Source organism: Neomonachus schauinslandi, chromosome X, assembly GCF_002201575.2.
Source record: "Neomonachus schauinslandi chromosome X, ASM220157v2, whole genome shotgun sequence".
In the NCBI taxonomy this organism is placed as follows: domain Eukaryota; kingdom Metazoa; phylum Chordata; class Mammalia; order Carnivora; family Phocidae; genus Neomonachus; species Neomonachus schauinslandi.
This window is the reverse complement of record NC_058419.1, coordinates 121,754,034-121,781,898: the sequence shown is the minus strand read 5'-3', so window position 1 is coordinate 121,781,898 and position 27,865 is coordinate 121,754,034. Positions and strand designations below refer to the sequence as shown.

General features: G+C 40.8%; 1 pseudogene; it reads right to left on the bottom strand.

Annotated features, from left to right (window-relative positions):
* The window catches only part of LOC110569754, a 40,742-nt pseudogene extending 18,743 nt beyond the window's left edge, over positions 1-21,999 (bottom strand).
* Between the last annotated feature and the right edge of the window lie 5,866 nt (positions 22,000-27,865).

The window sequence follows — 27,865 nt, the reverse complement described above, 5'->3', positions numbered from 1 at the left end:
AGGCATTGCCTTAATGTGCTTGTTTGTTTGTTTGTTTGTTTTGGCTCTAGAGGTGGGTGCATGCCAAATGGGTTTCGACATTCGTTCTGCACATTTGGGACAATTTCCATGTATGGCCATTTTTCTAGGCAGAGTTACTCAGGGACAGGAAGAGGGTAACAGAACTCTTTGTTTTTTCTGTGACAAAAGGGTTCAGATATTCTTAATAGGGTTTTTTAAGTGGACCTCCCATGGGCATCCGTGGATGTATATAGACATGCACAGAGCCCTAAACAGAAAGTACTTCTCACTCCTATCTTCACCCTTTGCGTCTTGAAGCTGTTCTGCATTGTAGACCGACTCGAGCATAAATTAAACATTACAATCTCAGATTGAATTAATTGAGCCAAATGGACATACATGGTTCAGTGGGTGGCCAATGTGGCACCATCTCCCACCCAGACATCCAACCCAGACTCACTGGTAAGAGGCAATTGGGTGGGACGGGAAAGAATGTTACCCATTGAAAGATGTAATAGAAGAAAGTCATAGCATTTTAATAAAATGCTTCACTCTGGGAGAAGGAATGTTGTACCTGACACCCTGTGGATACCAGGAGGAGCCCTGTGTCCACAAACATGCTGGTTGGGAAGGATACCATTTGATTGTGGAAGGTCTGATGACAATTTTGGAGAAAGTCTTGGGTGGGTTTCTGGGGTGGGGTATTGACACACCGGACCTCCTGCTGATCTTTGTGGAGCTCCAACAGTACTATGGGACATCAGTGTGGAATTTAACAAGCTGGTGTCACCCAGCCCATATTCATACCATCTCCACAGGTCCCTTAGTAGGCATTCTCTGACCCCAGGAAGGAGCAAACTGATAACACTGGGCAGCTACTTTTCGAGTAACCCTCAATCAGCCAGGGCTGGAGTTGCTATGAAATGTCCCAGCTTCGAGGCGGCTGGGTGGCTCAGTAGGTTAAGCGTCTGACTCTTAATTTCAGCTCAGGTCATGATCTCAGGGTCGTGAGATCGAACCCTGTGTGGGGCTCTGTGGTCCGTGTGGAGCCTGCTTAAGATTCTCTCTCCCTCTCCCTCTGCCCTATCACACCTCCTTGCTCGTGTGCACATGCTCTATCTTAAAAAAAAAAAAAAAAAAAAAAAAAAGGCCCAGCTTCTTGGCCCCTTTGTTGGACAACTTTGAGACCTGTTCTACAGTCTCTTAGAGGATTGAGCCCCTGTTCTCCACAGGGATGCTCACTTGTTAACACAGGCTTTATTGACTTTTCTCTCTTCCCTGTCTCCCAAATCCACATCCTCCTGGGGAAGAACCACCTCCCAAACACATGATATATGTCCTAATCCTTGCCTGGGAGTGTGGGTTTGCTTTTGCAGGAGTCAAAATTAAAACGGTTCCTGTGATTGAGAAGCAGGACCCTCAGCTGAACCAGTGAACATATCCGGTGAGTGCTAGTACTATTATCGAGTAACTTTCAAATTAATACTCAGCTGAAAACCACATTTGAAGGAGTCTCAGGTTGTTATCCACTAAACTGGTGATTCTACACAATAAGTAGACTTTTGGTCCTGAATTTTAAGAGATTCGATTCAAGCGTCTGTATTATCATTTAACACCCTCCCCCATACACATGCACAGTATCCACTGCTTTGCTCCGTCAAACAGCCGTGGTGTTATCTACTGTCCGGTTGAAACATTAATTGTATCATGTTCTGATTCTGTGGACCAAGCAAGTGAGATCAGTAATTTTCTATCTGGGCTTCAAAGATGTGACTTTGGACTGCAGTTCCTAAAAGTTGACTGTGCTTATTTAGTTCATCAAGAAAATACTCAAATCCTCTGTGATTCTGCTTCCCTGGGCCAATTCAGCTCTTGGCAGGCTTTGGGGGAAATGGCCCAACAGCTCTTGGCATCTACGATTCAGCGGCCTGCACCGGGGGAAGGATGCTGCTCATTTTTCTAACCCTGAACTGCAGGATCTAGACAGTCAACGTTTAGGATTTCCCTTGGATCTTTATCTAAAGCTATTGATAAAATGAGATTTAAAAATATTTTAAAAGTCAATAGCAATAGTCAAAGCTAAAAATTTTTTTTAATCCTTTAACATTTGAGAGCAGAAGGAAAAATCTGCCTCTCAGACCCAATTTCATGCAGAGCATAGCAGGAGACTTGTGTGACTATGACATGACTCCAGATGTAGACTGGTAAAACCATTTTCTGGGTGTAGGTAATTAGGGAACACCCTGCATGCAGCAGTCAAGGCCATCAGGAAAGGGATGACACACAAATTGGGCCACTGTTCTACAAAGTCTGGGTTTTAACATCACACTGAACTTTCCTTAATTAAGAAAAAAAATTACATTATATTTTAATTGTCTCTTTGCTTCTAGTTTTAACTTGTAAAGCCCCTAGTGCACTGGAGTTAATCAGTGCATAGATATTTTTGAATGTAAGAATGCATCATGTATGTGTCTTTCATTCCACTTTGTATCTTTTTACTAATCCCCAATTACTCTGTTGTACATACACTTTCTTTTACTTAGTCCTAGTGATAAAACAGAAAAGAGCTTCCCCCCGTTTTCCTAACAGCAACACAACTAAAGCAACGAGAAGCACCAAGCACTCAAAATGGTGAACGTGCTCTTTGTGCTTTGTTGGAGGGAGTATTTAAGGAGGCATCGCCGTATACAGACTTACATGTAAAGAACACAGTGTGGAAACTGATGGATTTATTTCAACAATTCCAATACTGTCTCATCCGCCCGATTTCCTCCATTGTGAGCTAAATAAACGCATTTGGGAATAACACTCTGTATCCCAGACAATCCCCGCTTCAAGACTTGAAACTGAACTTTTACTTAGTAGAGTGATGTTAAAGGTGATGAGGGTAAAGGTTTGTGAGTGCAAAAAAAAAATCCAACTATGAATGCCAAGTACTGTTGTGGACAGAAGTTGGATGATAATACGAGGAATAATTGGGATGTTTCCTCTCAAGCATTTACACTGACATTGTGTATGTCCTTACTAACCTATAACTGGCACTTTGTAATTTTCCATCAAGAATTTCCCACATTTCCACCTTGCATGATTGCTTTAATTTCTGTGATTAAGTACCCAGGACACTTCATTAAAACAGCCTTCTTGTCTAGGGGAAGTCCCGTGACACAGCACTCAAAACATAAAGTGATAAACTGACCTTCCTTATCTTTCTAGTGTATATGACCAGAAGATGGTTGACCTAAAACTAATCTTATCTATTATTTATCATTCTGTGGTTGCCATGAGATTGCCTCATTCCCAGGTCTCAAATGTTGTTATAAAAATGGTTTGTTTCTTCTGGTACTTCTTTTTCCATCCTAATGCCTTCTTATAACAATCAATTTTACATGAAAGAAATGGTAACTTAAGTGATTTTTAAAATGAAGAATTGGATCTCTTCTAATGCGTTTTGTGACCAAGAATCTTAGGTTAATGCTTAATAACTTTTACTGTCAAGACGTTCTTTTTCATCTCAAACCTAACCTTCCCTTGTTGGCACTTAAATCCATTTATTCGTGTTCTGTGAAGATGAAGAAGAGTTGACCAGAGTTCTCCCCATAATAACCCTTCATTTGCTTGATGACAATTACCGAGTCAGCCTTCGGAGGCAATGTCTCCAACCTTCTTTGCCTTCCCTCAATCCCACTTACACTGTTGCTCACATAGGTTGTCCTAGACCCACGCGGAGACGTTACATAAGTAGGGGGTGAACTGCCTTTGAACATGTCCTTGTCCGGGTTCCTCTCCCTTCTCTGGAAATGGTACCTTAGGGAGGTTGGCCCATCTGTTCAAGCCCAAATTGTATGAGTGCTTGCTCTGCTGGTTATAGTAGACTGACTGAAGGTCATATGGCCAATTCAGGTTGGACATTCATTGGATTAATGAAGAGACTGAAATTTGGAGTTGATATTCAGAGGCAGGCAGTTTGGGTCCCTGGGATGTGTTTGTAGCTAATCCCTGGGCGATGTGCCATCCTCTTCAGTTGTCCTTGTGTCTGGGCTTTGGGGTGTTTTTCCAACTATTTTAGTCAGTCAGTGAGAAACTTAACCCATATTCACATTCCCATTTAGGGCTTCAGGCAGCAAAAATTAACATCCGCTTCTTGAAATCCAAAGTATCTTAGAGGTGTCCGAGTGGCATAGTCAGGTGAGCATCTGACTCTTGGTTTCAGCTCAGGTCTGATCTCAGGGTCCTGATATTGCACTCGGCAGGGAGTCTGCTTGAGTTTCTTTCTCCCTTTCCCTCTATCCCTACCCCCTGGTCTCTCTCTCTAAAATAAATTAGTTAATTTAAAAAATTATCCTAATACATGTTTCAATGACCCACGTCTCAAAGAAAAAATATTCAGCCTAGGGTTCTTATGGGGAGATTGGGTGAGCACAAAACATAGCTCTCTTGTTATTCTGGAGGAAGAGATGGTGCTCTCCGGATCACTACTGTTGACTGACCATCAGAGGTGGCATGAATGACACTAAATAACTTGTTTACACCTGGGTCTCTCCTATTTGCTGAGGTGTTTGCAGGAAGAGATAGGGGTTTATGAACTTTGGTTTTGCAGGTTCCCAGCAGATGTTCCCTGAATGAAAGCTTTAACAAGTATAAATACATGAGTCCTGCCCTTTGCAAAGATAAGGGAATTCCAAGCACTTTGACTGAAAACCCCGTAACCAAAAGAAGAAATAGCCTAGTGTGTGCAGCATGAAAAATATTTACAGTGGAAATCTAATATCTCTCGAGAGCCTACAGTAAGAAACGCGGTATGCTAGATGGTTTTCGGACGTTACAACATTAGTAACGAGAAGAAAACTACAAGTACAACAAAAACAGATAAGCCTTCTGGACATGTTTGTATGCAGAGGGGAGAGGGAAAGGTTAGGTCAAGAATAATCGTGGGGAGGTAGCTGTGGTCTTTATATCTCTCTCTCCTCCTACTGCTTCTCTCACATTCTGCTTTATCGTTATTATCGTTTTAGCGTTCCTCACAGTCTACCGTGACATAATTTGTACTTATTCATCGATTGGTGTTTTGTGTCTCTGCATCCCACATGACTCACAAGGCCCAGGATCATGTCTGTGTTGTTCCCTCTTGCATCCACAGACCCAGAACGGTGCCCGGCATATGGTAGGACCCAATAGTTCTCATTGAATGTGTTATGTCGATGGTTCCAGTGCAGAACGAGTAAGGATTCTGTCCGGGAGCTTTGTCTCCTCACAGACTGCTGCAAGGAAGGAGTGAGATTCGGGTCATGGATGAAATCGCTGAGCTGGTACATTAGGCATGTCAGTCTGTGTAATTTCTTGCAATCCTTCAGCAGCTTCAGCAAATTCCCCTTGTTCTCTCCTAGGAGAAAGGGGTTGAGCAACTGGGGAGTTTTTCTCCCCTGGTACCATTGCCTCGTCCGCCCAATCCCCTTGGAAAAAAACAAAATAGATTCACCTTTAGGGCCACTGCAAAGACCTAGACTAGCTGGATCCCTCCAGTGCTCAGAACATTTCCCCATCTGCTTGGGCATATCTGATCATCTGTCACACAAGGACTTTTGTTTGGGGAGGTTTAGGTAGACGCCACAGGAAATAATAGCCTTCAATTTAAAAATGTCACCATGAGACAACACCTTTTTGCACATGTTGTCTTTAAGTTGTAATCAGATCAATCACAAATAATAAAAAGGACACCTGCTGCTTTGAACCCCAGCAGAAAATAAAGATACAAGGAAGGTCCACTTTCGGAGCTGGGGGTGGGGGATAATGCTTCCAAAGCTCTTGAAGTGAAGCTTGTGGATCGACTACACAGTGACGCATGGGACTGTGTACTCAACGGAGATGTCTCCTTAGATTAACATTTGTTAGATTGACGTGCATACAGGTACCAACATCTGAAATTATTGGTGAAAATACGTTTCTTTTTTTAAATAACTGATTCCTATTGGAAACTTTATTGTCCAAGGGATGGCTAATTGTAGTGTCTTTATTCTTCAAGGCAATAATGTTTAGGACTTGCCTTGCCTTGATCACACAAAGGTCACAATTCCTAAGTTTTTGCTGATGAAGATATAACTCAGAAGAATGAGTTGGCAGAGAATGAGTTGGAATTACTATCAAGGGTGATGGATATTTAAAAAATAAAATTATTCAACATAACATTTCCACTCAGGCAAAATGCATTCCCTGTAAAGAAAACAGAGAGGGGTATATGAATGTAAAAATATTTTAGAAACGGATAAAGATGATGTCATGTTAGCTGATCCTGCATTAGTCATTATGTCACAGTAGATGTAAATCAAAACCTTATCTTGCACACACTTCAACTGAAGCCACAGGGATGTGCCAATTATTTCTTATTAAAACTGGAGAAAAAATTAAAAATTTATTTCTGCATTTTGGGTAGCTAATGCTGAAGTAGGAAGAGGAAGGGTGGATCCAAGTTCGAAGAACAGTCAAATCACTCTCTGGGGAAGGAAATGTTGGGGATACTGAGACACAAATGCAGCTGAACCCACTTGGGGTTAGTGAGCATTTTGGAAAGAAGGCAAAGCCACCTTGAAGCTAAGAGTTTCATCTGTGCAGTTGCAGATCTGTGTTCAAATCCTGGCGGGGCTACATTGGGGAATGTTGAGTGAGTATTGTCTGATATCCTCAAGCTCCAGTCTTCTCATTTTTTTAAAAGATTTTATTTATTTATTTGAGAGAGAGTATGAGAACACAAGCAGGGGGAGGAGCAGGCAGAAGTAGAGGGAGAAGCAGACTCCCTGCTAAGCAAGGAGCCCCATGCGGGACTCGATCCCAGGGCCCTGTGATCATGACCTGAGCTGAGCCACCCATGGCTGAGCCACCCATGCAACCGAGTCTTCTCATTTTTAAAATGTATATTTAAAAGGCGTTCAGGGGCACCTCAAGTGTCCAACTCTTGGTTTCAGTTCAGGTCATGATCTCAGGGTCGTGAGATCAATCTCCACTTTGGGCACCACGCTATCCTAGTGGGATAAGTAGTGGGACCTACTTAAGGTTCTCTCTCTGCGTCTTCCTCTGCCTGCCACGTTCTAAATGAATGAATGAAGGAATGGCATTCCTTTATAGGATGTTGTGTATTAAACGTAATAATGAATGTGAAGCCCTCAGTAGAATTGTGGACACACCCTAACTCAGGAGATCGAATCTCTAATGCCAGGAGGCATGACTCCAGATAACAGAACTGAGGGAGGTTTTGGTGAACCAGAACGTGAACACTCCTTTAAGAGGGAGCCGCTAGCCATCAGCTCCAACCACTGACCTCCAGGCTACATATGTCCAGATATTGCCACATCTTTAAATGACCTTCCAAGAGCAGCTATAGCAAATTTGGGGTATTAATGTGATTTTTTTTTTGTAATGCTTGCAAGTGATTTTTTTTTTTTTTTTTTTTACAAACCTTGTGCTCGGCAAGTGAACACGTCTGAGGGCTGTGAATATCTATCCGACCACCAGCTCAGGACCTCTATTAAAAAGTATTTTCTCTTACGATCAGTGTTAGTCTGCCATCCTAATATGATGATGGATATTGTTATGATGATTTTGCCTTTCTTCTGGTAGCAAAAATCTCTCTTTTTGGAGGTACAGAAACTGTAAGAGAGAAAACATAACACATACTGTCATAGAAAGTTTAATGTAGAAAATCAGTTAATAAAATCAGTATATACAATTAAATTTAAGATATCAATGTTTTATAAATGTACTATGACAGAAGGGGAGTTTCTTTCCATTTTATTTTATTTTTTTAAGATTTTATGTTTTATTTGAGAGACTGAGACAGAGATAGTGAGAGAGAGCACAGGGGGAGGAGAGGGAGAAGCAGACTTCCCGCTGAGCAAGGAGCCCAATGAAGGACTCGATCCCAGGACCCTGGGATTATGACCTGAGCAGAAGGCCGGTGCTTAACCGACTGAGCCACCCAGGCGCCCCTTCTTTCCATTTTAAACACAATTATGTTGTGTGTTCTCTGAAGAACTTCGCTTCATGGTATTCCCATCCGAAATGGATTTCAGAGTGATGTGGGTAATGCCTCAGGAGAGTTTGATATGTTATTATTCATGAATGTCATCATCATCATCATTACATGTAATCAGACAGCTAACCTACTTATGTATGTCAAGTCTCAAAACCTGCTTTAAATATTTCACATTTCCTCAAGGTTAATGAACTTGACACCAAGTATGCAAATTAAAAGTTGTTAGGCATTTGAAGAACTGAAAAAAGATGTTACATCCAAGGAGGCTTGCTGCTGTAAGGGAATAAAAGCTTCCATAGGGCAGTTGTCATGTGCCTCCTATAAAATATGGTGCTGTTGTTAAGAAAATTGAGTTACTAATTTATTTTATTTTATTAATTTTCTTTTAAGTAGGCTCCATGCCCAGCGTGGTGGAGCCGAATGTGGGGCTTCAAGTAGGGTTCAAGACATCACCTCACGACACTTAGATCAAGACCTGAGCTGAGATCAAGAGTCCCACACTTAACGGACTGAGCCACCCACACACCACAAGGCATGCGATCCTTATACTCACCCTATAATAGGCCAGTGATATTTTGTGCTCATTTTTCCAAAGAGGAAACTGAAGTATGTAGAACTTAAGGAATTCATAGGTAGGAAGTGGGCGAATTGGAGTTTCCACCCAAGGAGTCAAGGGTCAGGGTCAATGCCCTTAACTGTCTTCATAAATTGGTTTTCTGGAGCTTGTCCTACTATTGTGTCACTGACTCTTCAAGCATAGTAGTGGAAGTTGTAAGATGCACACAGATATTCACACCACAATGTGACTTCCATAAATGATATAGTAATTCCTCTCACGTATTTATGTGCATATTCTATGTCTTGGCAGACACTTGGTACACTCCTAACTGTCGGCTTTGTCTTCCACATCTCTCACCTTTACTTGATTTTTATTTCCTTTTTTCCTGGCAGGAGAATTTCTTCAGCATGACTGTTCAGTTTTCCGTGGTTATCTTTCTCTTTCTATGTCTGCTTGTTTTTATTTGTTTGTGAACTCATTATTTTAGATCCAGACAGCCAATGTCGATTCCTAATTATAAGTTTTGAGAAAAATTCGTATAACTTGTGAATTTTTTCTCCTCTATTGTCCATTATTTTCACTGGGGTAGGAATTATGGGCTCCAGATATGAGACTCAGGCTTATTCCTGTGGCTGGCACGGGCTGTGTAAATGAAACGCACTCCCTTTTTCCTTCCTTGCAAGAGGTGATGTCTTGAACCCTACTTGAGACAACCTGTGGGTAACTCAGGTGGCTGTAGAGGGCCAGGAAGACTTTCCTTTTCATTCATAATGCTCGGAGTGAGGGAAACACCATGGTGACCCTCCCCTGTGTATGTGCTAACAGGTGTCTTCTGGGCTTCGGTAGGCATGAGAAGGTCCAGGATCTATCCAGACTGGCATGTGGCCTGTGTGGTTCCTTGGGGCTCTAGCAGAGAATGGAGACTGTGCAAAAGAATCAGAGAAGTCAATCTGGTGCCCTTGTACCCAACCTTCAAGGATATATTATCTTTCTTCTAATTCACTAGCTTCTGGCTTTTGCATGGAAGCACGGATAATAAACCCCCAGCACCTACCACGTGTGTTCTCTCCCTGGAGACCTCAGAAACATCCACACTCTAGGACCACACACTCTCCATACTTTTCCAACATGCTCCTTGGGCATGGTGTTACTATAGGGGCAGAGATGGGAAAGGCTGTGGTCAATACCTTCCTTATATCACATCTCCCATATTTCTGCATCTATCACATGCTGGTCATTTTCAGCACATGAACCCTCCCATTCTGCACACAACAGTTTGGTTATGCTTGGGATGGATTTGTACAAATATGAAACTGCATCAAAGAGCATAGAACTTTATACATTTGCATACGTGTTTCCAAATGGGTTTCTTAAAAAGTTGTACTGATTTATAGGACCACGAATATTGTCCAGTTCCTGGAACCTTTAACCTCACCTGTTACAGCATATAATTTCATTGATTTAAAAAAAAAAAAAAAAAGAATTACAGATGGGGCCTTTTCCTCTCTTACTTTGTAAAATACCATCTATTTCCCCATAAAGTTTGTTGGATCCTTATAATAAAAAAGTTTAAAGTGCAGAAAATGCATGAGCAACTCTCTTCAGCCAAAGACGTCCCTTTTTATCCCTCATTTGCTTCCCGATCTTTAAAGACTTTGCCTCCGATGGGCTTCTCCAAGTTCTATTTTCTCCTGCAGATTTCTAGATTCCTTAGGGTATGATCATTCCTTCCACTACAGAGCCCACAGGCAGTTGATTTCTCCCAGGATCCGGCCCCTTCCCCAGTTCCTCTCAGAAGCCTGCCATCGCTGCTAGTTTTGAGGCTTAGTTTTGGCAAAAAGTGACCATTTCATTTTTTGCATAATTTCATAATGAATTAGAAGAGCGATATTTTGCTGTAGGAGGTTTGCGGCAGCAGCTGAGTTTATGGCTAAAAGGGCTTTAATACAACGTTGAGACATGGGATGAATTTCTGACACTGCATTTGAGTGTTCCGATCGTATTTGTGATCATCATGGTGTTGAGCGGGAAAACCTAACCCTGTGATCTGTGCTGACCGGTGAAAATGTGTTCTCTTTGGAAATATTGAACCATCTCTGTTTCTGATTTAAATTATGTCTGTAGCTATCTTAGTCCCCAGGCCACTAAGTTTCAGTGTGAATTTTGTTTCCAAGAGTCCTCGTGGCTCGAGGCAGCACCTGCTCTTCATATGAACATGTTTATCCAGTATACTTGCGTAAGATTCTGCTGTCAGACCCCCAGACTTCTGTAGCATCGTTTTCTTTGGTCTGTGGCATTTCCTTTCTCTCGTGCTTTTCCTGAAATATCATATGTGTGCGTTTTTCACAGTGACACAGCTAACCCAACTCCTACAACAGAGACAAGATAGAGATGGAGAGACTAACCGAATTACACAATGGTTATACAGTGGTCATCTGGAACCCATTCGGCAAGATAGGCTTCCTTCTCTGTTAGAACGTACCAATTTGACATAGCTGCTTCAAGAAATCTAGAGCTCTTTGCCCTACTCCTATAACATTGCCATTGGCCTGGAATACAGATACAAATATTTATAAACGCGTCCCGTCACATTTCCCTACATGGTTCGCGTCACCCAAAATCTCACTAGAAAATGTAGATTTTACTTGCAGAGTCCCAGATGGTTTACCAATAACAGCCATCTTCTGAGCCAAGTTCTCCAAACTGGCATAGAAACCATCTATGTGATATTTTTAATCCTAAAGCAAGCCAGATAGATGACTGTGGCCCTCCTCCCCAGCATTAGTAACACGATCGGTGCATCTCAGTTGGATGGGTATACATCGGGAGATTTTCAGAAGCATGCATTTTACTATCTGTTGTTTATACTCTAAGGGAAAGGGTAAGTAAACATTTTACCTGAAGTGCTCTTTGTATTCTTGCGACAGAAATCCCAAGAGACAGCTTTGAGATCTAGATATATATGTTGAGCACAGGAGCTTCTTTGTGTTTCAGAAATCATGGCAGGAAATGAGCCTCTTGGTCGTGCTGCTCTCTCAAATGCAAGGAGGTATTTGGAGAGGATGAAATGCCATGCTTTGGTTTCAACTAGTCTACCTTTACCAAGGGGTTTCTCAACCTGACACTGTTCATGGGGGGCCTCAATAATTCTTGTTGGGGTAGGGAGGGGCATTATAATGTGTTGACCAGCATCCATAGCTTCTAATGACTGCATGCCATTAGCACCTGCTCCCTCTTGTGACAAACCAGAATGTCCTCAGAATTTGCTAGTTGTCCCCTGGGGTGGGTGGGGATAGAGTAACATCACCCCTGACTGAGTCCCACAGCTTTAATATATGCTGCTTCAAGAATCACATCATGAGCTACTCCTTGGGACTTTAATTATTTTCTTCTTACCTGTCTAGAACTTTGGTATCCAGTATGGTAGCTACCAGCCATTTCTATCCATTTAAATTAATTACAGTTAATTACAGTTAAAATCAGCCCCCTAGCCATATGACTACATTACAGAATATTTCCTTCATTACAGTGAGTTATATTGGACCGTAGTGTTCTAGAGCAAACATTCTCAGTGGGAGATCTCTCATCTGAGAGGAAAACAAAGATTCTGGGGAGCAACGAATCTTACTCTTGGTATTTACCCAGCACAGATTACACAGAGTACCTAAGCATATGAAAGTTCAATGCATAGACAGCATAGATGGGGTTTTATTATTTGGATTTTGAAGTGCTAGACTCAAGAATGCAAAATAGCAGCTTTAAGATAACTATTATGAAGACGCTCTTCTTATTCATTCGTATATTTATAAAGGCTTTCAAATAATTTAAGGTAACTGAACATGTGACTTTCATTGAAAAGCAAGCAACCAATTCATTGAAATTTTGCAGAAGAATAGTTTGAGATGTTAGAATCTCCTCTGTCTGCACCATTGTTATACAAAGGGACCCTGTTTGAAAACGTTAGATGTATTTTGTATTATAACTACTGATTTACTATGTTAACATTTTAAATTCAGTAAGAAAAGAATGTTCTAAATAAAATAGTGCTTTGATGATGAATTAATTCATTCAATTTAAACAAAAAAGAAAGTACCCAGCTCTTTGAATAGAAAGGCTATTGTAATGGACATGCATAATTATTTGCCCACCTGAACTTGACACCTGAAACCCTTCATGGGCTTGGGAAACTGTTAGTTATTAGGTTTAAGGGAAGACCGAGCTCTGCTATTAGCTTTCAAAGCAGCGAGCTCGTATCCTGGCCTGATCAACCACAGACCCATGACCTAATACTAGCCGCTTGGATGTGCCCACCCAGGGATTTATATCTAGAGCAGTTGACACTAAGTTGTTGGGCAGTTTACAATTTTGGTCAGCTACATAATTTTTTTTAAATAAATATTTCTTTTTATGTTCCCCAATATCATAACTGTATTTTGTGTCCAAGATTCTTGTCTAAGTATTTTCCAGGACATGCATCTCTGTTAGGAGTTTTACTTTTTTATTATATTTGTATTTTAAAAGTTCCTTGGGGCGCCTGGGTGGCTCAGTGGGTTAAGCATCTGCCTTCGGCTCAGGTCATGATCCCAGGGTCCTGGGATCGAGTCCCGCATCGGGCTTCTTGCTCAGAGGGGGTCTGCTTCTCCCTCTCCCTCTATGCTCACGTGTGCTCGCTCTCTCTCTCTCAAGTAAATGAATAAAATCATTTAAAAAAAAATGTTTTAAGTAAACTCTATTCCCAACGTGGGGCTTGAACTCATAACCCCAAAGTCAAGAGTCTTATGCTCTGCCGGCTGAGCCAGCCAGGTGCCCTTGTGGTATGAGTGTTCTGACGCTTTTGCTTTGCAGCACCATGCTTTCCTGAACTCTGCCCTGCAAGTTGTTGCCAAGACAGCCTCTCTGAATTTTGTGTGTGTCTTCTCAGCTAGACTGCCCTCCTCTCTTTTTACAGCCCAGAAGGTTCCTCTGGGCACAGAGTTAGGGCATCACCTTGTTATTTTCTTCTATCAGTGATCACATTTCTGTCCTGACCGTTGTGCAATATCTGAATGTAATTGTTTCATACATTTTGTCCAATTTTCTGGTTGTTTATTGTTTATTCCTTTTTTGATCTAAGGGAGAAATCACACCCATCCTCATATATATTGTGATGTAAAGATATAATCAATATCAGTATTGATATGTCTGAGTGCCATCACACTTTTTTTTCCTGTGTCACCTAAGATAGCCACAGCAGTAACTCCGTAAGTCTCACTCTGTTCCTTTTCTACTTACAGAATTTTAGAATATGGAAAAAAATCTTCCTTAACTCATTGGTGCACTTATCGGATGTCCTTAGGGCACTTTTATGTGTACAGAGTATGTGCCCTTAAAATGTGGTTAATTATCTAGGTGACATAACTTTATCTCACGAATTTGTGGACTGATCATTTCACAATTAAATTTATAAATTTTACCCCATTTTTTTTAGAACACCAGCTCTTGAAGGATTTTTTCTAGGTGTAATTTTGACAAGAGGATAATTTCATATTGTTCATAGATAAAAATCAAAACATACTGAAAGTTCAACTGGATAAGGTTTATGCCTCAGAAAACATGTCTCAGGTTATAGTATTGTCATTGAAAGAATCCCACAGATAGCCACTGGACTATCAACAAGTACTCTGGGGCACCTGGGTGGTTCAGTCAGTTAAGCATCAGCCTCCGGCTCAGGTCGTGATCCCAGGGTCCTGGGATCGAGTCCCGCATCGGGCTCCCTGGTAAGTGGGGAGCCTGCTTCTCCCTCTCCCTCTGCAGCCCCCCATGCTCTCTCTCTGTCTATGTCCAATAAATAAACACAATCTTTTTTAGAAAATGCTTTGTATGGTTTTCCATGTATGCAGAGTACCATACAGCGATCTCACACAAGTCACAAAGATCACTTTTAAACATTTTACCTCTTCTATAACATCATAACCAATCCTTGGTGGCATGGAAGAGATACAAGACACACACATTTATTACATACTATGTAGGAACGTGAATAAAAATTTCTATGTCTTAAATGGTTCGCTTGCTGAATTTTCAGGCTTTATGATTGGGGTGTTCTCATTACGTTACATCTCCTCTGTTTGCTTATTAACTGGAATCAAGCCATATTCACGTTGTCCTCAGACCTATCAAAGTGCTCCATCTCCCAATGTGGCATCTTAGAGCGGTGACTGGGCTCTTTTACTTCTGATCACAGTTCTTGACATTTGTTATTCTTATTCCATAGCCATAGTCCGACATCATAAAGCAGTGGTTATCCTGAGGGAATAGACAGAGTGAGCTGTTCATCAAGATTTGATCCCAGGGGCGCCTGGTGGCTCAGTCGTTAAGCATCTGCCTTCAGCTCGGGTCATGGTCCCAGGGTCCTGGGATCGAGCCCCGCATGGGGCTCCCTGCTCCGCGGGGAGTCTGCTTCTCCCTCTCCCACTCCCCCTGCTTGTGTTCCTTCTCTCTCTTTGTCTTTCTCTGTCAAATAAATAAATAAAATCTTAAAAAAGAAAAAAAAGATTTGATCCCAAACGTACCTGAACTATCTCCTTAAATGACTTTTAAAACCTACTTGAAGTTTGGGGCCATAAAACATATTTATTTTTGATTCAGTTCAAAATAAGAAAGCCTATAGAAAATGGAAAGATGACCACAGCTGTTTTTCAAATCCTAAAACTTTAGATTACCCTATAAATTTTAGATTCAATGAAAAGATGAGAAAATAAGTTACCAAAACAAGTCTCATGTCTAGAATTGGCTTTTGAAATACCTGCCTAAGAAAATAGTGTGGATGTAATTGTTACTTCTTTTGCATGGGCATGCTGCTCTTTTGGATAGATTCCTCTTTTGAAATGCATGGAAGTCTTTCTGAGACAGACACAGTATAGCTGAAAGAGCTGCATCTAAAACTTACCGTTTGGTGACTTGGACACAGGGTAGTGCCACCTAAATTTCATTTTGGACCATTAGACTGAGGGTAAGGGAGATCCCTCCCCTTGTGATCACACTCAGTTTTAGCATGGAGGTCGCATCAGGTTGCCCTTTCAGGATTAGAGGGAAGAAAACTCTGCAATCATAGACTACAAGTCTTGAGAATAAGAATGGACAACAGAGGAGGGGAACAAAGGCTCAGACACCACGTATTAGGAGATCCTGTGGATCCGATACCCAAAACGTATAGGCTCCAATGGAGACTGATGGCTAGGCTTTCTCGGAATTCCCCTGTGCACTGACGATTACCATACTGTGCTGTCCCTTTTCACAAACCTGAGACCCAACCACTACCTGCATTGATAGGTTGGCTCTTGGGCCACATGAGCATCCTCACCCCCAGTCATACTTCCTGCGGACATGTCTCGATATCAGAACTGGCACAGAACAGGAAGTTTCCATCCTTGACGGGTCTCATCATTCTTTAGTCTAAGAGAATAGAGAAAATAAAGGTTGAGAAAATATTCTAAGATCGTGAAAATTACGTGAACGAAATGATTTCCTAACTTCGTAGCTGGCAATAATTATAGAGTCTCTCAACTGCTTGTCCAGCCAACAGAATTTTCTGTATTTCCCACAATTACATTAGTTGTTTGAAGTATCAGGGCTTCATAAAAATACAGTTTACGTTTAGACACTTGGATCAGAAGGAAAGAGAGCGAAAATGGGGTAACCTGTGAAAACCTTTCTTAAGGATTGGCAAGCATTCGTCTTAGGCTAGCAAGATAGATATTAGAGCACTATTTCTTAACTGGAGGCTACTTTCTCTGCAGAGGACATCTGTCAATGTAGGGAGACATATGTGGTTGTGATATTGGAGAAGGGTGCTTCTGGCATCTGGTAGGTGGTTTCCAGGGATGGAGCTAAACATTCACACAATGCACAGGACAGCCGTGACTGACCACAAGGATTATGCAATTGACAAACTGTCAATAATGCCAAGATTGGGTAAAACACTACATTAGGCAATTCAGTGGCAAGATAATGAAGCTAGAAATTTCCTTCAGTTTCCTTCTGGTAGATCAGTACTTTCTAACTTCCTGCATTTGCAAAGGTGTAGAATTCACCAACATTCCCTTCTAGAAAATCATGGCTTGTAATTGTAGGTGCCCACTTCAGCCAAATCTGGACAGCAAAGGTGAGTTCATTTAAGTATTCCTAATATTTAATCCAGATGCTTTCCACACTCACTCCTCTCTTCCCATCAGTTATTAATTGAAGTGACTTTTGCAATCTGTACCTTCTCTGTTCCAAGCTTTCTTAAAAGGCCTTTTCTTCTAAGAGAATCTTACATATATTTTTAATCCTTGGCACCCTGAGTTAAAAAATATCCCATTAATTTCCAGTTGAAAGATGAGCATTTGTTACATCCACTTGTTTTCTTCTGAACACGCCCTAGCTCATGCTATGTGTTCCTCAGGAAAATGTTGGCTTCTTCACTGGTCCAAATGGCATCCAAGTCTGTGTCTTCTTGAGAATTCCATGAGAGTTCAAACCTCTTCTTCCCCCTGATCTCCCCAACATTTTCTTTTCTACTGTAGGTCATTCACGTGTCTTGTTTTGCACCTTGGACCATTACCTGTTACACATTGCATTGCTCCTCAGTTAGACTCTGTGTACCTTTTTCACCTTTCTTTTCTAACGGTGACTAGGTTTCTGCCATGTGTCAGTCATGGAGCTTTGAGAAAAGGCAACCCAGTTGGTAATCTTCTGCATCTCCCACAGGAACCTAGTTCAACATCAGGACATAGTAGGTGTGTTCATCAAGGCACGCTTGTGGGCAGGTGACGGGTCCTCTTTCGCCAACGTTTTACTCTATTCTATATATTATATGACATAGGTGTAATACACGTGTAGATCATGTATGTTTAGACCATATGTATAGCATATATGCATGTGTATAAGATATATGTATGCCACGTATCTTTATAAATACACCTATTATGTGTGTTTATGTGTATATGTTACATATACACATATGATATATATGTGTGTGTAATAGATATATGGCATACATACAGCTCTGTGTGTGTATGATATATATATATACATTCCTGTTATATACATATTTGAAGACAGGAATCACAATACAACTTATGGGAGGAGGAAACCTCGAACCTGTAAGCTCTCAGAAATAGCAGAGCAGGTACTTTAGTTCATGACCCTGGCCTGCATTCAGGGGCATGTGATGTTTTACCTTCCCTTCCATCTTCATTTCTGCTTCTCTTTTCTCTGTGTGGATGTCTCTGTTTCTTCATTCTTACAGCTCACACGTGTCTGCCCAGATTCCACCTACGTCGTAGTGACTCTGTCCAAGCCACTGGTGTCCTAGGTGAGCTAACTTCCTTGATTTTGTCCACTTCTGTTGACTTGGCATTTGTAGCAGGATGAGTGGAACTAATGCAGGCTGATGGTGTGGTAAAGGAGTATATTGAAGAGACACTGAACAGCTTGCATAATCACCAGGAAAAGTGGAGAAACGTGCTTAGAATTCCGGGTGGGAATAACAGGAATCCCTGGGAGATAGGTCCCTGCAGACGGGGGCACTGACAGAGTCTGAGGAGGACACCGCTGTCTTCAGCACAGAGTGTGGATGATGTAGCTATACCTCCATCCAAGAAGCACGGACACAAGAACTCCATGGCGAGCAAGAATTTTCTCTGACATTCCTGATTTGGGATCCCTGTTGTGAAACTCAACATCCTCATGGTAGATGTCTGGTCACATACTCAATCAAACTCTGTCTGAGAGGTGGAGGAAAGAACCACACATTCTTTTGTTTTCTATGGTAAGAGGTAGACTCTGCTACCATGACAGCAAGCATGGTGGGGTTATCTCAATATAGGAAAGGGGTTTTGTGCCAAGTGATTCCATTTGGCCCACCCAGATAATTCAAGGTAATCTCACAATATCCAGGCCATCTGGAATTCCATGTGCAACTTTCATTTCCCTCTGCCAGGTAATGTAACAAATTCATGGTTTTTGCAATTAGGATGTGGACATCTACCAACCACAGTGACTTGACTTATCAGTGACATTTTGGTTTTATGAAATGGTATTTTGTATAAAGAGACTTAGATTTAGAGTAAGAAGCATGGTCTTACATGCTGACTTCACTATTTATTAGGCATGATCAGGTCAATGAATAACCTTCTCAATTAAATCTTCTATTATGAGGATCGTACCACATACTCCAATGTTGTTTTGCTAATCTTTAGCTAAGTGGTGTCTGCAAAAGGGATTTTGTGTGGCAGTTCTGCATGATGTAGGAACCAGATCAATCTTGCTTTGAATCATGACTGTCCCTCTTCCTAATTAAGGTTAATAAGTTCCTGGGCCTATCAATCTCCATTTTCTCATCTGTATAATGGTTACCTCCTCATAGGACAGTTGTGGGAAGTGAGTGAGGCAGCTGAAATGGAGATTCTGTCACTCTTGGTTCATAGTGAATATAACACCAGAAAATACCTATGTGTATTTAGACCGTGATTTCTCAAATGTTCCACTATTATCTTTGAGCCTGGGTAATTTTTTTGGGGGGGGGAGCGGGGAGAGAGGGCTTTTTTTATGCATTGTAAGATGTTTAGCAGCATCCCTGGGTCTTCACATTAGGCCTATAGCCTCCTCCCCCCTCAGCTGTAAGAAACAACTGATCTCCACACATTGCCAAATGTTGTCTGTGGGGGAGATTGCCACCCACTTCTGAAAATCCCTTCTCTAGACAAATAATGTGTTGGATAACCATATGTTCTTTATAATATTTAATTGTAAGTTATACATTTAACTCATATATAAAAAAATAAGTGCTCATATATTTGCATGCTGTCTTACAAGTAGATAATATGTAATATGGGCAACTTCCTCCAAGCATGGAGAGAAAAGAATAAATGTGACCTTTTTCTTTTTTTTTTTTTTTAACTTTGAGGTTGGCGGCAGACAAATACCTGATTTATTCAAGGCCAAAGAGCCTATGCTTAGCATCTCATTTAGTTTGGGATATCCTTCCTTTTATAACTTATCTACATTCCTTTTGAGGAATTACCACAACATTCTTATCAGTTTAACTTAATCAACTGTGTACATACCTATTTTGTTAGAATACAAATCCAAAATAACAAGTGAATGGGGAAGGCTTCTTTTTCACTAAAACCTATTACTTTTGCCCTCATAAAAGAGGCTCAAGCTGTGCCTGCCTAAATGCAAACCGTACAGGAAAGCGAAAACATGCTCAACATTTTAATTATAGGCTTCTTGGGGAGTGGGGTGACAATGACCCCACCTTTCCACCTTGACCTTAAGGAATATATAAATTAAACACTCCAACAGGTGAGAAAGCGACAGCATAGGGAGCTCCTCAATTAAATTTCACAAAGTTATATGGATTATTGATTAGGTTCATAGTATGAAACAGTTCAGAAAGATCACCTCCAGTCGGCTTAGTAAATGGGAAAATTTTGCCAACTGTGAGATGGACATTGAAATCATCACTTTCTGACTGTCCATTTACATTGATCATGAAAGTTTTTCCCCATAACTTGGTGTCCAATGGATTAAAAGGCAGAGATGAGAATGTAGATTCCACTGAACTTTATGACACAATTCTCAGAATTAAGAAATGGCCAGTTGCCTAGATGATGTCCAGACATTGGCTGGGAGCCTAGGACACATCCCACATTAAAGTTGGGTGGTTTTTAATGCAGAAGGATGGAGAGCTTCCAGAAAATACTAGACCCTTCTTGGTTTATCCAGATGTTCATTTGAAGAGTAGACCAGGATCATAGGGCAATATGAAATGGATGAAGCTGAACAGGGACTTTCAAGGATATCCAACCGAGAAGATATAAGGTGACCCAACAGATGTGTGTGGGCACTGAGAGACAAGCCAATAAGCTTCTCAACTGGTAAGGGTCTCAGTGATCAAGTCATAATCCAGGGAAGTTACACTGTCTCAAGGGAATGTGATCAAGTGTCTCCCAGAAAAAGGTCATGTTCTAGGAGAAAAGAGTTTGGACCCTGGAAAGGTTACCAACAGTGGACATAAGCCCAGCAGGATGTGAAGAAATCACGTTTAAGAACAAGGGCATCTTGGGGGTCATCTGGGCTCAGGAATAAGGGGCCTGGTTTTGAGCCTTGGATCACAAGATCCGAGCTAGAGTTGCATCCAGAATTCAGGGAAACTCTCATTTCATCCTCAAGATGGCGTTTGGCAAACTGCCAGAATTTTGTCTTGGGCGTTGTCTGGGGGCATCAAAGTTGCAGTATGGACAGGATGAACTAGACTTGCATTTAGATCTCAACCCAGAGACTTGAAAATCAGTCTGCTAAAAACGCGAGGCTGCTAATGGCTCAGCATTTAACAAAGGTCTGCTGTTACCTTCAGATGAAGGAAACGTCACTTTCCCACCTAATCCTTATGTGAATTTATTTTCCAAAACAGACATAGCCTTGGGTAAGATTTTATTTTTAGTATCATCTAGACTCGAGATAAAGCATCCTCTGCATAGGAATATAAAAATAGAGAAATCCAATATCAGTGTGGGATTTTTTTGTCAGTTAAATTATTAGTATTATTCTCATCTCTCAAATAGGAAAGTCAAAAACTGTAAATAGGCCAGAGTCACTGAACCACAAAATGCATTCTGAATGAAAATAATCTTAATTATCTTGCCAGGGGAAAGTAAAAATAATTAGTATATGGGTGTTTGTCAGGTATCATCTATTAGGGGTCTTTAGACCGGCCTAATAATAACAGTGTTGAAAATTAGAAATGAAGGGCGCCTGGGTGGCTCAGTTGGTTAAGCGACTGCCTTCGGCTCAGGTCATGATCCTGGAGTCTCTGGATCGAGTCCCGCATCGGGCTCCCTGCTCGGCAGGGAGTCTGCTTCTCCCTCTGACCCTCCCCCCTCTCATGTGCTCTCTCTCTCATTCTCTCTGTCAAACAAATAAATAAAATCTTTAAAAAAAAAGAAAATTAGAAATGAAGAAGTTCATTTGATAGTCAACAGAGGAGGAGAGCGGTGAAGAATCCATTAGCTTGGAACAAAAGAAGATAAATGCACGTTGTCCCTACTGCATTTACGTGGTAGGCTAACCCTTCATTTTGTCCACTGAAGATGATTTCCTGGCCAACAGCTCCAAGCTTCAAACCAGCAGCTATGGCCTTCAAAGAAGAAACACACATGCTCCAAATCTCCAGCTTCTCCTAGTGGATAAATCACAGTGAGGGCTACCAGCAGCCAACAGGAAGTCAAAAGGCAATGCAATGAGGCAGCTTCCGGAGGAGAAATGGAATTAGGTCAGATTTGCCATCCACCTGACCCTTGGCAAAGTTTGGGTTAGCAGATTCTTGGAGGAAGAAGCTAGTGACAGAAGGGGATTTAGTCTCTGTAGGGTCATCCTTGCTCACTGCCATGGTGGCACGGAGTGTACTCACTGATGTCATTTCTGAAGGTCAAGGCTTGGTCAAGTTTTTATAGAAAGGCAGCTTTTTGAAACCTATGTAGATGTACATCAGGGCAACAGCCTTCTTGGGCACTGGAAAGGCAAGCAGGTCTGAAGCAGGACTCTCGAAGGCAGAGAGGCAGTCAAGATCATCCCAAGGTCTTAGCTATCTTGTGTCAGCACAGTCTGAGTCAGAGATGCCCATTCTTCCTGAGGCCGTCGCCCTGTAGCGCCTCAGTAGCTGCTTTGGGATACCTCTACGGTAAAAGAAAGACTGAACAGTTTGGGCCCACACAACTTAAGAAGAAAGTACAGGGGCACCTGGCTGGCTCACTCAGAGCACGTGACTCTTGATCTTGGGGTCATGAGTTCAAGCCCCATGTTGGATGCAGAGATTACTTACTTACATACATACCTAAAGAATGTATATACTAACGTTGTACTCAACATTAAATATATATATATATATGAAAATTTTAAAAACACATATTTTTACTTTCTTCTAAGATGACCACATCTATTTAGGAATGTGTATGCCTGTGAGTCCCTGCAAAACTTCAGAAACTTTGGAATCAGCTTGAACTCACCCAACCTGTTCCACTTGGATTTTTCATAGCCCCAGACTCAGCTTTGTAGGAAGGTAGCATGATTTAATGTTGCAACTCAGAACACCTGCCCGCCGATTGTTTGCTGACATCTGACAGAAGTCAAGTGTTTCTGCGTTCCCCTCAAAAATTTAAAATATCTTATGATGCCTCTATAGGTCATAGAGCCTCTGTTGACATGACCACTGAACTCTGCCACTGCAGCATGAAAGTACCATAAACAGTACATAAACCAGTGGGTGTGGCCACATCCTAATAAAAATCTTATTTGTAGGGGCGCCTGGGTGGCTCAGTTGGTTAAGCGACTGCCTTCGGCTCAGGTCATGATCCTGGAGTCCCGGGATCGAGTCCCGCATCGGGCTCCCTGCTCGGCAGGGAGTCTGCTTCTCCCTCTGACCCTCCTCCCTCTCATGCTTTCTGTCTCTCATTCTCTGTCTCTCAAATAAATAAATAAAATCTTTAAAAAAAAATCTTATTTGTAAATTTGCTCATGTTTTGTTAAAACAGGCGGGCTATGTGACTGATTTGGCACATAGGCCATAGTTTGCCCACCTTTGTGCAAACACTTTCTATCTTGTGTCGTATGTGATTGTCTCAAAGGTGTGCACTGCCATGAATCCTCATTGTTTCATATAATTCCTATAAAAATCCCAGTGTTATAGTATCTGCAGAAAATTCTAGAGGAAGGATTTGGGCCTAGAGATGGACTTGCTAAAGGTCGAATGGTTAGCCATGCCACGTGGCTAATACCTAGGTTCAAACCAATTCCAGCAAATTGGCAAAGCCCCAGGTCTTTCCAGTCCACCATATTGAAACGGAGTCCGGACCTAGGTTCCCAATCACTTGCTCTTAAACTTTGTCGAGTACATTAGCTTCTCTGGGATACATTCATGATTTAGACAGAGCTAGTCATTTTCTCTTACCCTTCTGGGCACCTTCCAGCTACGAAAAGATTACAAGTGTGAAAAATTCTGGAAAAGCAAGGGATATCGAAGTTGTAAGGTTCTTGCTCTAAAGAATGGCATCTTCATTCCTTTTTTCTAACCCATACCGGTTTTTGCACACAGCTGTCCATGCTCAACAAGTTTTGCAAACAGTTTGTCTAAGGATTGTTCAGTGTTGTTATTATTCACATCTCGATGTCTCTTCTTCCTCCACAGCGCTGAAGTTTATTGATTCCTTGTCATTTCTAAAGTCTTCATGTTTTGACTACCACAAATTCTTCTCTAGGGTCCATTTACTCCTCTGATCATAGTTTGGCTTTCGGGGACCAAGTAAGCTATCTTCCTTCGGTTAGAGAAAACAATTTTCTATTTCAGAAAATAGTCCATTTCTTTTAGTCTGTTCTCAGAATACTTTTTTTTTTCTTAATTGCTCAGAATCCTAACAGCATACAACTGAGAGGAAATACCACAGATTGCCAATTCCATAATAAGAAAGTAAAAAAAAAAAAAAAATTCACACATAAATCCAATTAACATTTTGGTTTGTAACTTCACTAAAAGATTGGGGAGATTACTACAATACTTTTTTTTTGATAATACTCTTCATAATATATATAAAATGAATATAGTTATAAGCATAAACCAGATATAATTAGAGAGGTTTTCATTCTAATTAGATATTTAAAATTTTGTTTGCAAATGCCTTCATTTCTCACATTTATTAATAGCAACTGTTGGATTCACATCCTTGCCCCATTCTTTTTAGAACTCCTATGTAAATACAAAGAAGTGAATGTTAGTGTATAGTGGAGTGATATAAGCATTTGGAGCTCCCCCCCAAAAGAATAGAAGAATAAAAATGAGAAAGAGGAAGAACAGAAGAAGAAAAAAGAAGATGGGAAATGCAACGGTAAATAAATAGCCACACTGATTCTGTCTGATTCCCATTGCCCTCAATTTATTACAAATGCTGAGATTTTTTAAAAATGGTGTAGATATAGGCCAGTGCCAATGTTCACTGCTAAATTAAAATCTTCCCTTGGTCAGATTTCCATCGCACAAGGAATGCTAAGCAGCCCGGTGTTGGGTAGGATAACTGAGGGGTGATGGATGGCTCTGGACACCATCAGTCCTTAGCACCCATACCCGCCGCCCCTTTTGACGAATGAACTTGTGTAAATCAAAGGCTACTCAGAAATGAAACACCCTTTGAATTTATATCTTTGTGTGGGGATCGAAATGCATAGAATAGTGGAATGTACCTTGATGCCGATGCCACCCATTGTTATAGTAATTTGGATCAACAAATCTAAAAAAAAAACAAACAAACAAACAAAAAAGAAGAAGTTTTCATTCACTTTACCTTCCTGAGATTGTACTAATAATAGAATAGATTAATATGAATGATAAATCAGAAAATGGGTTTGGGGTTTGAGAGGAACTTTATAAGTGGCAGTCTTGGAGGTAAATATTTTATCTTCACAAATGAACATTTGTTGTTGACCAGCCTTTCTGGAAATTTGAGGGATGGAAAAAATGGAAGATATACACTTCTACATCATGCAGAAGAGTGATCAGTTGGATATGTATATTCGTTCCACACACTTGTACGCAATGCGTACTGCGTGTAATGCAGAATTAAGAAAGAATTAGAGAGAGTAGTAAATACAAAAAGAACATTATTGCGATCTTCTTCTTAGGAAAATGGGGGTTGGATTTGTGAAAATTTCTAAATATACAAAATGAATGAGAACATGGTATTATGAAGTCCCATTGCGGAATAAGAAAGCTGCATGTATTGTTGCTCATCACACCATTCCTCCCTATGTCTGTGCTTCTTGCCATATGACTTTGGAGTTTTTTTCCACTAGAGACAAAGTACATTTTCCCATCCCATTGTTGTGCTTGGTCATGTAACTTGTCTTGGTCAACGGGGTGCAAGAGAGGTTTGCCGTGTGTTTGTGTGATGAGGTGTGCCCATTGCAACTTTTGCCGCAGCCATGAGAAGAAAGTTGCCCAGCTTGCTGGTCCCTCCAAAGACTGTGTGAAGTATAAGAGTCCTGCCCAGGGAAGTGCAGCCGAGAACCGCTGACCACCAGATGACCCACAGATATATGAGAGAGAATAAACAATTATTCTCTTAAATCACTCAGCGTTGCGAATTTTGTTACATAGCAAAAGCTGACTCATACACCCATATGTGCATCCTCTAGATTTAACTAATACCAGCCCTTTTGACATATTGTATTTCATTTTTAAATTAATTTTTTGAAGTAAATTATAGATATCATTGCATTTTATTCCAAAAATATCTTTTAGGGGCATCTGGCTGGCTCAGTCAGTGGTGTGTGCGACTCTTGATATCAGGGTTGTGAGTTTGATCCCCTTATTGGGTCTAGAGATTACCTAAGAATAAAATCTTTAAAAAACAAAACAACCAAAATATCTTTTAAAAAATAAGAGTATCTCCCACCAAAATCACAATACTATTTTCATACCTAACAGTGAAGTAGTTTTCTGAAGATCATCAAGTCATATTTAAATTTCCCCAATTGCCTTCACATAGAGGGTTTATAGATGGTTTGTTTAAACCAGGATCTAATCAAAGTTGTTTCTTGAAGTGTACATTCATTACCCCAACCTCGCCATTTTTTAATGATACTTGGCATTTGAGAAACAAACAAGTTAACTAGAGTGCTTTGGATTTGTCTGATTGTTTTCATTTGTGTTAACTTGCACTGTCTCCCACATTTCCTAATTATGGGCAATTCTACAGGCTTTGGATTTAGTGTGAGCATTTCAGTCATGACCCCTTCCTAAGCGGTGTTGTTTCATTACATCTGGTGGCCCACGGTTCTTGGTTGTCTACCACAAAGATTCTAAGACCTATGCTAAAGTAAGTGCGTGGGAGCCTAATCCCTCCATTATACACTTACAGTCTCTCCCCACCCCCCCCCCGCCCCACCCCTACCCCACGGTAACCACTAATTTTGCAGGGTGGCGTTTTGGCACCATGTGAGGATCTAGTTCCCAGGTACCTTGCTTCTGTAAAAAAATGAACTTTTAGATTTTAGAATACTTTTATATTTTCAGAAAAAATTACAAATATAGCACAGAGTTCCCCTATATGCCACGTCCCATTTCCCATATTATTAATAACATCTTGTATGAGGATGGCACATTTCTCACAATTAATGAACCAGTATCGATACATTTCCATAACGGGAGTCCATTCATTATTCAGATTTCCTTAGTTTTTCCCTAATGTCCTCTTTGTGTTCCAGGATCCTATCCAAATCCTACATTATATTTAGTTGTCACATCTTCTTAGACTGCTTTTGGTTGTGACAGTTTTTCAGGCTTTCCTTACTGTTGATGGCCTTGACAGCTTGGAGGAGTGCTGGTCAGTATTTTGTTGAATGTGTGTCAATTTGAATTTGACTGAAGTTTTTCTCATGATTAGACTGGGGTTATTGGTTTTAGGGAAGCAGACCGTAGGGGTAGAGTGTTCTTTTCATCACATCCTATCACAGGTGCACATATGACTTAATGTTGCAAATGTTGACGCTTATCACCTGTCTGAGTTATTATTTGTCAAGTTCCTCTACTGTAAACTTACCTGGTTTTTTTCCTTTTTCTTTTTTTATCTCTACCCATACTGTGCTTTTTAGAAGGAAGTCACACTGAAGAAGGAGGGAATTAGTCTCTACCTTCTTACAGTTGGAGCACAACATAAATTATTTGCAATTCTTATGCAAGAGTTTTGAGTATTCTTACCTATTTATCAAATATTTCATTTATATCACCACAGACTCATGGATATTTATTTAATAATTTGGGTTAATAATCCAATACTGCTTTATTCATTTTGACCATTAAACTTTTACATAATAGTTTTACCATTCACCGATCTTTGCATGATATATGTGTGTTAGGAACTTACAAAATATTTGTTTTAACTCTATCATTTCTTATTCATTTATACCATGTACCTGTTCACAAAGAAGCATTTTGCCTCCTTACCTAGGGCGACCCAATTCCCTGAAATAAAATTCCTAGAGAGGCAGAGCAGAGTCTGAAACGCAGCTCTTCGTTCACTAATTTTCAGAGTAAGGAGTTGGTGTAGTGTTCTTCTTAATCGGAATTTATTAACCAATTATGACATGGAAGTCCCTACACATTGTTTCAAATATCCCTCACAAGAGCCATATGAAAAAACTGAGTGCATGGAAGGTTCACTTAATTTACGTGGATTACCAAGAAGTTCAGGGGCCCTAGCGCCATGATG